At 48.8% G+C, this 14,479-nt stretch overlaps 1 protein-coding gene across 1 annotated transcript in view; it reads right to left on the bottom strand.

Moving 5' to 3' along the window:
* LOC144120948 (uncharacterized) overlaps nucleotides 1-14,479 on the bottom strand; it is a 79,321-nt gene that overhangs the window by 45,593 nt on the left and 19,249 nt on the right. The window lies entirely within an intron of this gene.

Genomic DNA, 14,479 nt, shown 5'->3' with positions numbered 1-14,479 from the left:
GTCCTGTTCTTCCGACGTTTCTCCGCTCGTTTTAACTCGGAATTTCACGTGGTTCGGCGGAACAATTTTAAGGCGCCGCGGAGCGCGTGCGTCTTACTCGGTGAATTGCGTGTTTCACCATATATGGCGTTTGCTCGAAGTATACGCAAAACTGCTTCCGGCGTAACGGTTTTTTTTCCTTTCGTTTATTCCTTTCTTCGGCCTCATATTTAACTTCCCGCTCGCCGGAGCAAATGAATCAATTGTACGGTAGGCGAGGATTTGTCCCGAACGCACTTTCTTTTTATTTTGTTATCATCTTTTTCCTGGCGTTCCGGCGAATGCCGCGTTTTTTTTTCGTTTTCGCTTTGTAGTTCCCGCAGCCGCCGCTAGGACGCGGCGCCAACAGGCACCTTATAACTGGAGCCGACGAAATTCCCTGCAGAATAAGCGGGGAAAGGGGGGGGGGGGGGGGAGTGGACTGGAAATTCTCTTCCCGGTAAAACAAACTCTTCGCTCGAACGAACGCGCAAGCCTCGCTCGGTGTACGCTGTTCGTTTTCGGTTCACGCCTCGTGCTGCTTCTTCCAATTTATGTTCCAGCAGTTCGACGGCGCGCAGAAGAAATTTGAATTACTCGAAGAACTTTTCTGGAAGGAAGCGAAGAGATAACATTAAGAGAGTGTGAAACAATAGAAAGAAAAGGAATTGCGGCTTATTTTCACGATTCGATAGGGGGCGCCGCTTAGTTGGCTGTTATTCCAGGTATGAAGATGGAGCAACTCGTTATTTCTTTTATCTTCTCGTTCCTTTAAACTTTTGCTACGGAAATTGAAACACCGAGGAGAGAGGAATTCGAATTTGAAACGCGATAGAGAGGTAATATGTAAATTTGAATGGCAGAGATAAGCCTTCGTGAGCCGTCCCGAGGAAAACTGCGTTCGTGTTCGCAAAAGCAGAAGCTCTACTTATGCAACTGAGAGTTTTTGTATGTGGGCGTGGTGATACCAGCCTCAGGACACAAGCGCTCATTGTACATTGGAACATCAACTGTCAGTGCTATCTTTGAGTGATAGTGCCGCACTGTTTTTCTTTTTCTTTCTGGCTCTTGTCGTAAGGGGGCTACATCGATTCAAAGCAATGTGGCTCGCACACTCTAGAATTAGAGTGAAGTCAGAAATGTAGCTAATTTATCTAGGGCACGCGGTACACGTGTGGACCTTATCTTGCAAGTTTCAGCGTCGACAAATTGTTCCTATTGAGCACGAAGTTCGGATCGTTCGATATTTAAAAGGAATTGCAAATCAGCGCGTGTCTGTGGCGAAAGAACTGCTTTCTTTCGAATACGCGTGTGTCGTCGAGCGGAAGAGGTCATTAAAAATGGGCGTTTGGTTTTTGTTCGCGTACTGCCTGCGTAAGTAATGTTAATTCTCATCCGAAGCGTGTGTGCTCGACTGCTGCTGCACTTTGATTGTCACGATTGTTTCTTTATTGAATTTCGCTCATCCGGGAAGCTCGCAATTACTTGCCTTCAAAGTAGGAAGCTGTTTTCATTCGTTCCTTCGTTCGTTTAAAGTAAAGTTTATTCCCGGCATGAGGCTCAGTCGGACCACTACTTCTCGTGACTAGAAGAAAGGGCCTTGGAAAGTTCTTAGTAAATCTTGCCTAGGAAGAAGAAATAAAAAAAAAAACTGCCGTACGCGTTCAGGGAATCTAAAAAGTGTTCGGAAGGATCAGATTCAAGTATAGGGTCTCGCGCTTCGTAAGCCATGCCATGTAAAACTAGTGCATGGAGCCCTTGCCGGCTGTGTACTGAAAACCAGGAGCAGTTCATGTTGCAGAACCAGCTTTTCACGTTCTGCAACATTAACAACATTACTAACACGAGAAAGTACGACAGGTTTGGATATTCTATACTTTGGTACCTATCTGCGCAGCCATGTGTATTTTATGCGCTACTGGCATCGCAGAGAGAGAATGGAAATTTATAATTTACTTTCGGTTCATGTACTTGTGATCACGAGATAACCAACTTTGCTTTTAATTTAGCTTTCCCAACTGGACAGCACAGCCTCTTAACAATTAACAAACATAACTGCATGCAAAAAAAAATAAGTAGAATAGTTATCATTGGAAGGATTTATTTAATCACGCAGCATTACCGCTAGTCAACTGCACTGAAAACTGACACGTCATTTGCTGACATGCATTTGCTTGACCCGTATAGGCAACCCACACTGAGCAGTTCACTCCATCTGTTGTTGTTGTTGTTGGCCTCAAACAGTGCTGGCACATACCCACTGCGGGGGAGTGGCCAAGGCACAGAGGGTTAATTGCTGAATACAGGAACGTTTTTACAGGAAAAGGGAGTAATAGCATGTAGGCTAATAGATTGGAAGACGCAAGGAGAGGGGTCCTGCTAACTAGGAGATCTACCGATCTGGCCAGAGCCAAACTTCATACAGAGCAGTACCACCACTGAGCAGCGCCAAACACTTCGTGTCCCTTGCGTGACCCAAATCGCAGACGATCACGGAAGCAGGCAGGCCAGCAGTACTTTCTGCATGACCGCACCCCTCAGACACTGCAAGAACACTTCGGAAATCTGACTGGTGCACGAACAGTGAGGAAGCAAACAACGATAATAACTGCACAAAACACGAGTCCCCTATCATTCGTTCAAAGCTTCTAGTGACGGTAACCAGGGGATTTCAACAGAGTAACCCGCTTGGTCGAAGCCTGTGTACTTCAGCGCATTGAGTATGCATGCGTGTTCGAGTGCGTGCCTACCTGGGCTACATACGCGGACGACGCCTAACCGGGAGAAAAACAACCGGTGCATGATCCTGCCTCGTTACCAGTCGCTGCAGATCGGAAGCGAGCCTTCCCCTCAGCTGCTCCTTTCCCTCCTGCTATTCTGTATCGACTGACACCATCTCACCAAGGACGGTAGCCGAGGTCTCTTATACTCCATATATACGTCCTCTTTGCTATGCTCCTCTTGTCCGGCTCTCTTCCTTCCCCCCCCCCCCCCCTCTCTCTCTCTGCACCTTGTCCGCATCCTCCAGGGACTACAATGGCCTCTTCGCGTCGTCGTCGTCTCCTTCGTAGGACTGAATGGCGTAGCTTCTCTCCCCTCCCCATGCCTTCAGGATCGCCGATTGCCGGTTCCACTTCGCGGAACTGCGCCGACCAAGAGGCGGACGCGTGCCATCCGCAGACAATCGGAAAGAGCGAGCCCTGGCGGCGTGTTTGTGTGTCTGTCTGAGCGATCCGGGCGATAGAGATCGCCCGCGTAGTCCGTGTGCGCGAGTGTGTTTTTGATGCGGGATCCGAGTGAGCGGGGCGTCTATCATTGTGCCCGGAGTGCGCGTGTCGAGGGGACACGGCGCCGTGACGAGGAACCGGAAGGATGTGAAGAGAGAGCCTTTCGCTCTGTTTGGCCGCTCCCGGGCCTCTTCCACTAGGGGGGCGGCGATTCGCCTGAGGCTGCCACCCTCGGTGGCACGAGAGAGACTTGGAGGTTAAATTAAACTGGTTGTTAGTGAGGTGGAAGGGACACAATTGTTGCGATTAAGGGTGCGAATTGGGAAACTTGGTACAGATGCATGGTTTAAGCGCGCAGAAAGACAGGACAAGGAGAGCACGCAGCTATTGAACTATGCACTGAATTACTCGAGCTTCCGTGGTCTGAGCAGGAAGCAAGTCAGATACGTAAGGATGGTAGAATGAATACGAACTAACCCAAAGCACATGGCCCGTGTTTGCATTCAGTACATTGTTGCGCCGAGCTCTACCTGACGACGCAGCGCAGCTCAGCTTGGCTGCTATTCGCCTTGAATTTTACCCAACTCATGTTGGGGCGTCAGTTTTGGGCTTTATGTCTCAGCAGGTGGAAGCCATTGAGAACGCTGTAAGCGAGCAGGGTGCTTTGTTCGTGCTCTATAGAGGGAGTAAGAAATGGTTGATTCAGGCCGGCATCAGCATACGCTTCAATCCGCTTCAGCAATGAAATGATAAAGAAGAGATGAATGTCGCTGCTCGTACCAGATGCATGAGCAATTCATCATGGCGGTGTCGAATACAATTCTAAGCACTACGTATAGGTTCCCGTAAGCACACCAGTTCTGCAAGCTGTCCGTACTGAAGAGGGTAGCCATCGTAGCTAGCATGTAGAAAACTTGGACGGCAAAGTACGCAGCCGTTTACATATTGAGGAGGCACGGTATTTCAGGAGGAGGGTAGAATCGGAGTGTATTATGCTTGGCATCACAGTACGGTTGAAGGTGTCCAGAAAAGTGCAGATAAAATAACAACATAAGACAAAGCAATTAGGCAGAGCCTGCCCAAGATGACGCCGATGAAAAACATTCAGCTAAGAAAAGTAAAGGAGCGTTTCCCACGCGTAATGTATTTCCCTGTACTCTCTATGAACCAGAGGCACCCTTTCAACCTCTGACATTATTCACACCTTCCTCTCCATTTGTAAGCAACATTCGGCGCGCATTTTTGCTGCGTTAGGAAGAAAATTATTTGATAGACTGATTGAAGCTCAGTCGCACATAGCTCACGCACCGCTCCTATTTTTGTTTTGCTGTTGTTATTTTTAATTTTAGTTTTCTCTAAGAATCTCGCGTCACGTATACTGCATAGCTTAGAGGGAAAACTTCTCACCGCACGCAGAAATTCGTCCTAGTTGAAGCTGCACACAACAGCTTCTCGACGCTTCCGGAGAGTTTTACGCCCGCATTCAATCACTCCTCCGCCGGTTTCCGGACGTATAGCCGCATTGGCGCGGGCAATTCGTACGCTATGACTACCACGCCACCCGCACCGTAAAGCTTTTGATGACGTCGCACCAGAGCACACTCTCGCCAGAGCGGAAAAAGCCTCCCGACTACCCCGCTTATCCAACCAACTCAGCTTTCGCGCGCTCTAAAAATGGGAAGAAAAAAAACAAAGAAATTGAGTCCGGCGAACTCTCCCCGCGTCCCGACTGGCCAGCTGCTCCCGCGGGGGCTTTCCGGCCAACGACAAGCGCGACGTTCAGGAACTGTAGACTCGCGTGAACGTCCATGTAGGGGAACACGCTCGTTCCGAGAGCCAGTCGCCGACAACAATGCGCTGGCGGTTCCTTGACGCGGAAGAAGAAAAAAAAAATCCTTTGAACGCTCGAGAGCAAATCCTTGCGTTTCCCGTACGCGCAAGCAGGCAGCACGGACCCTTGGGCGAACGGAACAACGAACGGCACCCGTTCCAAAAAAAAAAGGAAAATAAGGAGACCTTGAAAAAGGTAAACAAACCAAGAAGCAACGAACGCATTACAAATCAAAACACGCCAGAATGGCTTCCTTCCTTCCTATATACTACGCTTCCTTGGTCTTTCGTCGTTTAAACTGTATATTCCACTTCGCTGGCACCAAAAACAAAAAGATAGGAAAGCAAAACGAAAAATTAAAGGAAAAGGAGAGGAACAGGAAGTGAGCATAAAGGGGAAGCCGTAAACATAAAACGACCTTCCCCTTTAGTTCCGGAAAAACGCGCCCTCTCGCGTTAGGCGTAGCGCACCGCCTCCTCCTCGTCCTCCTCCTCCCGTAGATGACCTCTCCCTAAAACGGTGGCGGCGGCCGGAAAAATAAATTAGTTTTTACTTGTTGAGGGGCCACGAGGGTGTCGCATGCGGGTTGGCCCCCGACGGACCGTTTTCGAGATGATAAATAGCCAGACTTGGGCGCCGCGGGGAAAAACGTCTGTGGGTGAGAAAGCGGTTGCTGTTACTTTCGAACCTTGGCTATATTCCCCTATTCTTTTTTTCTCTCCCTTTTTAGTTCTTTTAAGCTCCGAAGTGAAACAAGAAAGGAAAGCAATGGGCGATTGAAAAGTAAGCTGAAAGTTGGGTGTAGACGTTTTTGCGGTTTCTTCTATTAGATTTCATTTTCTTGTTTAAACGCGAGGAACCTTTGACGATAAATATGAAAACAAAAAAAATACGAAGAGCGAGGTAGAAGTAACACGACTGCGTGCACGATGAAATTTGTAACGTCGTCTTGTGTGTACAGTCAATCTAAAGAGCGACTGACGTCACAGCAACGGCTTCGCGCAACACAAGCACGGCTTCTTATAGTCAGTTTTCTCTATGAACTTTATACGCCACATGCTCACTGCGCACTGCATAGATAATCCAAATACTAGTTTTGATCTGCGTGCTCCACGTGTTCAGCTTACTTTGTTTACTTGATGCAACACAAAGTGTTTCACGTAAGATGTTCTGCAATTTTTAAATATAGGCTTTTTGAATTATAAAAGCGGTGTTTTAGGCATGGCATTGTCAGCGGTGTAGCGCACCAGAAAACAGTCAAGACGTGCTATCTTGTAGGCGGGCTGAATAAAATTGAGCAGTGAACTTTTCAGTTATTACCGTTAGCCTGCTCAGTTATTGAGAGGCGTGTAGCTCGCCGTAAGTAATATCTATACCGGTTTTTAGGATTTCGAAAACGCAATTACCCTCGGCGCTGTGGCTCGACAAAATTAGGTCTACATCGTGCCAAAATACATACGCTATCGCAGAGCATGCAGAAAAAGCAACGTCTTCAGCGCACGTAACTAGTTGAAATCGCCAAATTTTGCCGAAATTCGAAATTCTAAAGACCGATCGCAGTGCAGAGGCATAGTGAGCAATCGCCGCATGAGGGATCCATCGTTGCCACCAGATTTGTTGCTAGAAATAAAAAAAATTGCCACGCCTCACTTTATATTGCAGCTGTTCCCTTAAAAGATTATTTTTTATTACTCTTTGCATATGCCTGTCTGGCCACTCCTGCTCTATACATTTAGGCATATTATAAAGCAATCGACAGCTTAGCGGTCGGATCCACAGAACTCTCGCTCGCTGCAATGGTCAGTAATTGCCGCGTGTCAGCCGCGGCGGTCGAATTTCGATGGAGGCGAATTTCTAGAGGCCCGTGTACTGTGCGATGTCAGTGCACGTTAAAGAACCCTATGTGGTCGAAATTTCCGGAGCCCTTCCCTACGGCGTCTCTCATAGCCTGAGTCGCTTTGGGACGTTAAAGCCCCATAAACCAAACCAAACCGTTTCGTTGATGGTGATCGTATCTGTTCACTGCTTATACATTCATCCGCCCATTGACCAGTCTTGAAGCGTGCACAGCTTTTTGGTTGCACTGCTCCGCCGTCCGTTTTTCGCATCGATTGTGTGGGTTTCAGGCATAAGAGCGCCCTTGCGGGGCCACTTTTTACAAACGCAAGTGGACGGCTGGCTTAGAGAATTAACTTGAAAAGAAGTACTGTCGGAGATGGCATTCAGGTTGCTGTGATTTAGAGCATGTTTTCTATTTATTTACTCATAATTTAGTTACGCCCCTGTAGGAACCAAGTGTACACAAGTTTTTATGCACGACATTCGTCCCTGAACAGCCCGGTCCTTGTACATGGTCTACTATCACTATCCACAGCAGCCCCAAGTACAAGGTGCTTACAACGAGCTCTGCGATTTCGATGGATTTATCCGTATCTTCACTGCGTTAAGGTTAGTTACAGCCATGACTTAGTGTATTGCTTTATAGTGCGTAAGTATAGTGCGCAAAAGACATGTTAGAATTTCGAGCCACGCTTTCTCCCAGAACTCCCTTACGCGCAGACGCCGTAAGATGTCGTCTTGTTCGGCAGCCCATCTGACGCTCCCGTATATCAAGCAGAAACAAGGCATTGTGAATACAAGGAAAGCAGTACAGACGCAAAATATTCGACTAATAATCCAAAAATTATATATAGGAACGAAAGCCGGAGAAAAAAATCTATCGAACCACATTCTTCAGCGTATATTAACGGTCTAGCGGAGACTGCAGAAACCTGCGCAGGTCTTTATGATTGCCCACCCTAACCGCTTTCATTGGTCGCTGAGAGCACAAAGGTGTATCCGCTTAAGCTAGTAATAAACACACGCTGGATGCATATAACGAACAGGAATGCGTGAATCACGTACTCGCAGACAATCGGTTGCCCATATCGCGGAGAACTGGCGCGAGATACGCGGACAGCCGACAAAAGCGCCGCGGTGGCGTTCCACGGCATCAGAAGAATGCACTCGAGGGACTCCTTTGTGCTCCTTACCTCACTGAAACAAGGCTTTGTGCAAAGCAACCGCCGTTAAGGAAGGACCGAAGCAAAGTATTTCTCCTTTTTTTTATTTTTTTCGCGTCGTCTGCGTCAGGGAGATCACCTGGTGGTTGTCCGGAAAAATATCGCAAGGACAAGCTATATCGCGATGGACGTTATACAAAGAGAAAGCTGAACGGTACGGTACGTTTCATCGGTTTTTGTTATTGTTCTTCCTTTAATAACTCGATCAAAGGCAAAGCATGCGAGGCGTGGCGATTGATGGAGTCTAAGTGAAAAATGGCGCGTTCCGGTCAATCGCCCGCCGTTTTGTCCGCACACGAAAGGCGCATGCGCAAAAAAGCACACACACATATACAAGCCAACAGGATGAGGGCGCAGTGACCGCCAGGCTTCCACCGACAAGCAAGGCGCCGACGAAATTGATCGCCCGGCTGGTTGTCGTTGCTTAAGAGCGCAACCGACAGAGTCAAAAGACCGCGTGGTGTCGGCCCCTCGATATTGTATCCAAGTGCGCGTGTGTACTTTTGTCTAGATGAAGAGAGAGCGGTAGGAAGGCGCACAAAAGAATGAAGACAAGAAGAAAGGAAGAAAGGAAGTGCAAAATGCAAAATTTTCTGGATTGACCAAACGCAGCGACGGCACCGTGGAAGCCTTAGAGCTTGGAGACGCAATTTTATGAAAAGGTAAACTCGGTGCAAGCACACTATGCGGTGTAGGCTTGTTAGGAAACCGGGCTGCCGGGTGGGCATATTGGTTTTTCGCCTCAACTTTCCCGCTAGGCGGAAAAGAGAAGAAAGTAGGGATCTGTGTGTCGTTGCGAAAAACCACCCGTCACGAGAGTTTGGAAAGAGGGCAAAGGTGTCGGAGTTAGGTTAGGGTTACAGTGTAGTTCAGGAAGCCCTGCCGAGAAAATGGAATTAGTTTTTTTTTTCGTGCATTTGTTTCTTTTGAGGTTTCTAGCTGCGAACTTGCTCACGAGCTGGAGAGAAAGAGAGACAGATTGCAATAAAGGCAGCAGCCCTTGGTAAACAGCGAAATGGACGTGTAATGAGGCGTGGCGAAAAAGAAGAAAGAGAGAGGAAACATGCAAATCGCGGGTAAGGGTAGCGCTTGGGGGAGGAGTAGGAGGGAGCGCCCCAGGGCGACGATACCGACGCGAGCATTATTAGCATACGCAACCTCTGCGGTGCGGAAAGTTGTTCCTTGTAGCGTCGACAAACAGACGGAGTGGGAGCCTGCGCGAAGGCTACCGTGCGGGAAGCGACGCTTGTGCACGACCTCCCATGACACCCAGTGTTGGTGGGCGTTCGCGAGAGAAGGCTCCAGTTTTGCATGGCTTTATGAATGCGAACCCGCCGCGGTGGCTCAGTGGTTAGGGCGCTCGACTACTGATCCGGAGTTCCCGGGTTCGAACCCGACGGCGGCGGCTGCGTTTTTATGGAGGAAAAACGCTAAGGCGCCCGTGTGCTGTGCGATGTCAGTGCACGTTAAAGACCCCCAGGTGGTCGAAATTATTCCGGAGCCCTCCACTATGGCACCTATTCTTCCTTTCTTTCACTCCCTCCTTTATCCCTTCCCTTACGGCGCGGTTCAGGTGACCAAAGATATATGAGACAGATACTGCGCCATTTGCTTTCCCCAAAAAACCAATTATTATTATTTATGAATGCGATGGTTCAGTAATTTCTTCCGCAGTTGCTGGGCCTTGTATGTCGAGCGCCACCTATGAGCATTTTGTTAATAATAATTATTGGTTTTGGGGGAAAGGAAATGGCGCAGTATCTGTCTCATATATCTTTGGACACCTGAACCGCGCCGTGAGGGAAGGGACAAAGGAGGGAGCGAAAGAAGAAAGGAAGAGAGAGGTGCCGTAGTGGAGGGCTCCGGAATAATTTCGACCACCTAGGGATCTTTAACGTGCACTGACATCGCACAGCACACGGGCGCCTTGGCCTTTTTCCTCCATAAAAACGCAGCCGCCGCGGTCGGGTTCGAAACCGGGAACCCGGATCAGTAGTCGAGCGCCCTAACCACTTAGCCACCGCGGCGGATAGAGCATTTTGTTTAGTACGCGTATTTCTTTAGCCTGATCCTGGGTCTACCTAGCTGTAACGTTGGTATATTCCTTTAGTAATGTACGGTACCGTATCCTATAAACTGTCGATTTTCCACTGTCCATTTCGCGTACGTTTCATACTCTGTCATTGCTCATTCATATATACCCGCGGCTTTCAAGCGTCTGTGGAAAGCGACCAGGTCATTGGCCGATTGGCGACCAGACCTAACCAATGGCTGCCATTGGCTGCGACCGGGCCACACCCTGTAAGCGTATTGACACTGTGACGCGATTAGGATGCGTTGATATTAAGTTGAAGCAAATGGGCTTCCAGTCAGGCGGCCTTATACTCTGCACAAGTTTGATGTGAAGGGCCAAGAAATTTTTTACTGGCGTGTGCCTTTCCAGAGCGCGCAGTTGGCGCCGGAAGCAAACGAAATTCAATTTCGTAATAATAAAAACAACGTTCCACTGGTGACAGTGGTGAATTGAAGGCCCATACTGTACAACACGCGAGAGCTGTATTACCATATCTGTGCGTCAGCATACTAAGGCCTCTCATTTGCAATAGTCCGAACGCAAGTGCAATCAGAATATGCGAAGCCGTGGCCGTATTTACTTGTAACGTGACTGGTACGTCACTGCAAGTTACCGCGAACTGGCAGTGTCGGTCGCCTGACGTTGTGTCGCAGGAAAGGAGAACGGTCAATCTGTTTAAAGATCGACTTCCTGGCTACTTTCGTAAATCTTTCATAATCCCATGCACACAGTGCGCAGATAGTCAGTTAATGAAGAGCAAACAGACATTCTCTAAAGTATATAGGAAGAAAAAAAAGAAAAATCAAACATCTTCCGCAATTTGCGCTGAAAGCAAGAAAGCAATTATCTGGAACGCGCACGGAACAAGAAAAGGAACAAGGGGTACCGAATTTAACCGCCCGTCTCGGTCACACCGGCACCACTGTCACGGAACGTACGATGGAAGTAATTGAACGCTTACAGAGCGAAAACTTCCGGCTCGCTCTTGAAGAAGAGCATGGATGGAGAGTAAGTGGAAAAAAAGAGAGGAGGAGGTGCACAGCGGAAATTGAAATTTAACGTCTAAAAAAAAAAAAGCCGAGAGTCCTGCCTTACACCAGAGAGTGGCCGCTGGGCTTCGTCTGTGTGACAAGCAATTCTGAACGCGAGAAAGCGAAGCTGAGAGAAGAGAGAGAGAAAGTAGGGAGGGTGGAAAGAGGTCGGAAAGTGATTTGGAAGGAGAAAGCTGGAAGAGGAGACTCAAGAGGCGCGTGAGAAGCGTAGTGATATCGCGCTTTAGCGCCGATAGCAGCAGCGCCGGGACAATGGGGAAGGAAGCGACTACCGCCGGCTTCTGAACCGTCTTTCACTCTCTCTGCTCTTCGGGGGCGGATTAATTAAGCGCGAAACGAAGCCTTCCGGCCAGCGGCGGTGGCGAAGGAAGGCTCCTCTTCCACGCCGGTGCTCCATATGGCGTCGCCGAAGCTTGCGAACGTCAGCGGTATTATGTGCTCCGCATGCAAGCGCATTCCCCGGTGTGCCTCCGAGATCCTCTTCTCTCCCTCCTCTCTTTCCATCCCTCTATCCCTTCAGTACCCTCTTTCTCTCCTTCTCTCTATCTGCCTTGCTAACGTGCGACCGGGCAGGGGAGATTATTCTGATCCCGCGATGCCTCGACACTGCTTCCCCCCTCTGTTGCCGCCGCCATCACCTCACCCCCCGCACTTTTCGCGCTTCTTTCTCATCGGCTAATCTTTCTGCTTTCTAATTTCGTTTCGTACCGTACAGCTTTCGCGCGCTTTCTTTCCTTGTTCTCTCCATTTTTTTGTTTTTTTTTTCGCGTTCTGATTCCGCTGCTGCTCGCGTTTCCCGATAAGCGTAAAAAGGGAAAGTTTCGCGCGCCCAGGCGAAGTTCGAAGATGGAAAAAGGGATTCGTTCCTTTCTTCCCGTACCTCCTCTCCATCCACTATCTTCCAGCCCCCCCCCCCCCCTTTTCCCTCCCTTGCGCGGAGAGACGTCGAGGATTCACGGGGCACTGTTTGACGCTTCGCCGCTTCCTCGTGTTTCCCCATTTTTTTTTGAGCTCCCTCTCAATAGGGTCCCTTTTTTTTCCTTTCACGCCCGCTTGTTTCTTATACTTGTGAATCCGTACCTATATATTTTTTTGCATTTATTCGCCACTCGGTTGTCGCAGCGCTGTAGTCGCTGTGGAATCGACTGAGTGAAGAAAGTATACCTATAGAGTGTGTTTTGAGATAGGCACGACAAAATACGGGAGAAAGGGATGAAAAGGAAGGAACGTTCGGTAGAGAAGCTGAACAAATGTTGAAGTAAAGTTTAGCTTTCACCGACGACGACGCACGAATTTTTGTTTTTAACTGCTTTTCTGTGGCCTCCTTTTCTCTTTTATTCCCTGTGCTTCCACCGAGTGCTGTAAGGAGTGCCCGTATATATTGCGCCCTATTGATGGCTCCTTAAATTTAGCTCTCCATGCCAGTTTTCCCCTGGTACTGCTTTGGTTGCTGTTGCTGTTGTTGCTGTGCACCGAGCTGTAAATACAGGACGAATGGACAAAAAAAAGAGAAAATTCTGAAAGAACCGGAAGGCTTTGAGTATCCGCTTTTGTCACGCCGTGACGGGCCCAAAATTTTTGCCCGCCGCCCCGCCGCAGTGCACTCAAGATGGGTCTTCCCTTTTCCAGTAGTCCCCATTTAGGTTCAAGATATGCATTTCCCTTTAATGTCTTGCTTCCCGCCATGCACAAGTCTTCCGCATTTCTCTCCAGCTTTTTTTTATTGCTTCTTGCGCGCATGATTTTGGCGCCAGCGATACGCCGTCCTGTGGTCACAAAGTATCCCGGTTGCGATTTTTTTTTTCTGACAAGTTGTTTCGCCGCTGGTATATTGTCAGCATGATTAACTTTGACCTGCTTGGTTAAGCCTCCTCTAATTAGTGAAATATCGGTACACCGTCTCGCACTCTTTAACCTAATAATCCGTCAGATCAGTTTGACGCAAGACGGTGACTTTGTGGTCTCTAACGAAGTTTTCGTCACAGTGAAAGGTATTATTATACCGGTATACTTTAGGTCGACAGGTCTAAACAAAGTTCGTCTCATTGCTCTCCTTGTCTCTTTGTGCCCTGGTTCGGCACTCGAATAAAAATGAACCCCCGCGGTTGGCATCCCTACAACTTATGATTTCTACAATTTCTACAATTCCTCGCTCAGGGTGAGGCCAAGGCAAACGGGTGATTCAGCACTGCCTGTGCTGCAGGACGAAATACAGTAAAAAAACGAGGACAGTCGCGTAAGGAAGCAAATTTAGGATCACGTGAGCCGTGTCCACGCTCCTGAATGCACAGAGCTCTCCGCCTTGCGGCATTGTACCATCTTGCCTCCCTTGAAATTCTTAATATACAACGCCAAGGAAACCGCGTTCACTACACTAGAGCGATCTTTCGCTCTGTGCCTAGTATTAGGCTGCCAGGCGGCTTCTCAGCACACCGAGCACTTAGGGATCAACCTATACCCCAGCTTCTCCGGAACACGCAATGCTCCTGCGCCCATGTCTTCGCTGATGGTGATCTCACACGGTAATTTACTTAAAGGGCACGTATCGACCGCCATTCTGCTCGCTCGCGTTATTGCACCCTTTTCTCCGATCATCCGATACCCAAGCAAAGAAGGAAACGCGATCCGACTGAAAGCATCTATAGGCAACCTTAGAAGGGAGCTATGGCTCCGGGAAATGCTCCCCGACGAAGAGAAACAGATCAACACAGCGTACAAATAAAGGGGAAATAGATGCACGGGAAAAAATAAAATGGGGAGTTATCCCTATACCGAGGCAGGCAAGTGCACTTTCGGCTGCCGTATAAAGCTTCTTCGAAACCAAATGGGGTGGCGGAAAGGGTGGGAAAGGAGCGTTGGTTTTTTTTTTGTACAGAGAACGAGCTGCGTATAGCTCCTGAGCGAGGCGCTCCCTATTCGGGAGCTTGGCAAATCTCCTCCCGTTCGAAACAGGCCGTGCAGGAAACAGTCGCGAAAGCCCCCAAACTGTTCATTTGCGTCGAAAGGGGGGGAAGCCTTACCGGAGAAGTCCGATAGTAAAGGGAGCGCAGAAAAGAGGCGGGGAAAAGGGGAAAACAGGAGGTAGAAGAAGAAGAAGACGAAGGAAAGGAGGGGGAAAACAAAGGAGCGGACAAAGGAGCCAGAGCCCTGTAATTCGATAGAGAATCCACCGCCGTTTTCAACTCGTGTGGGCACGCGGCTTCGCTTTGAGTCAG

The sequence above is a fragment of the Amblyomma americanum genome, chromosome 2 (genome assembly GCF_052857255.1).
Source record: "Amblyomma americanum isolate KBUSLIRL-KWMA chromosome 2, ASM5285725v1, whole genome shotgun sequence".
NCBI lineage: Eukaryota > Metazoa > Arthropoda > Arachnida > Ixodida > Ixodidae > Amblyomma > Amblyomma americanum.
The sequence above is the reverse complement of the archived record's forward strand: the minus strand, read 5'-3'. Positions and strand labels throughout refer to the sequence as shown.